The sequence below is a fragment of the Ailuropoda melanoleuca genome, unplaced genomic scaffold, assembly GCF_002007445.2.
Source record: "Ailuropoda melanoleuca isolate Jingjing unplaced genomic scaffold, ASM200744v2 unplaced-scaffold19515, whole genome shotgun sequence".
NCBI classification, from domain to species: Eukaryota; Metazoa; Chordata; class Mammalia; order Carnivora; family Ursidae; genus Ailuropoda; species Ailuropoda melanoleuca.
In genome coordinates this window covers 1-774 of record NW_023188854.1, presented here as the reverse complement: position 1 = coordinate 774, position 774 = coordinate 1, and the positions used below count along the sequence as shown (strand labels likewise).

The following is a 774-nucleotide window of genomic DNA, read 5'->3' as shown; positions in this document are numbered from 1 at the left end:
TGGGCTTATTGTGACCCAAAGACAAACAGACTTCTTGCAAAAATTCAATCATCTGTTTATTCAGATCTAGATTGTTGGAGAAGGTACGTGGGCATTGGTCAATAATCGACAAAGGCATTTATGTGGCAATCCGACTGAATAGAGGAACTTTATATTATTCTCTCAGTTTAGGTTATTATTGGACCGAAAAAAAGATTCAGAGGAACGTTCCAAAATATTTACAATTTCAAGGTCTGATGTCATTATTCTTCTCCACAGATCCCACCGTTTTGAAAGACTTTCATGTGTGCGTGTTATGGCTCGTGGATATCTTGATATAATGCTAGCAACCACTTCTTTGCTAGCTCCTTTGGATAGAAGGAACATCTTCAGGTCCTGCTCTTTAGTTCCCATCCTATTAAAAACTCCAGGCTGTCGTTTTCTTGCCATGTCAACATCTACTCCCATCCTAAGTAAGTTATTCAATAATTCTTCATTCTCCGAAGACTTGCTGTCTGCCTTACCACACTTCACACTAAAAAGCCTAAATGAAACTGATTTAAGCAGGATTTCTGCTGAAAATCGGATCATCCAACATCTTGAACCCAAGAGAAAGTTACTCCTCATACACAAGAAGTTTCTTGGTGCCATAATGGTCAGGTATCCCAAACCTTTTGGAATGCTAGCTTGTCTTAAAGAGAGAGGATGTTGCATTTCTCCTGAAGAGCTGGAAAACTGCTGGCCCTCAACCTGGATTGTATTAGTATTCGCTAGATGGCTTTACTTCCGCCTCTC

The 774-nt window shown here is 39.9% G+C and overlaps 1 pseudogene; it reads right to left on the bottom strand.

Moving 5' to 3' along the window:
• Window positions 1-4: 4 nt before the first annotated feature.
• On the bottom strand, window positions 5-683 carry LOC117797943 (annotated as a pseudogene).
• Window positions 684-774: the final 91 nt, after the last annotated feature.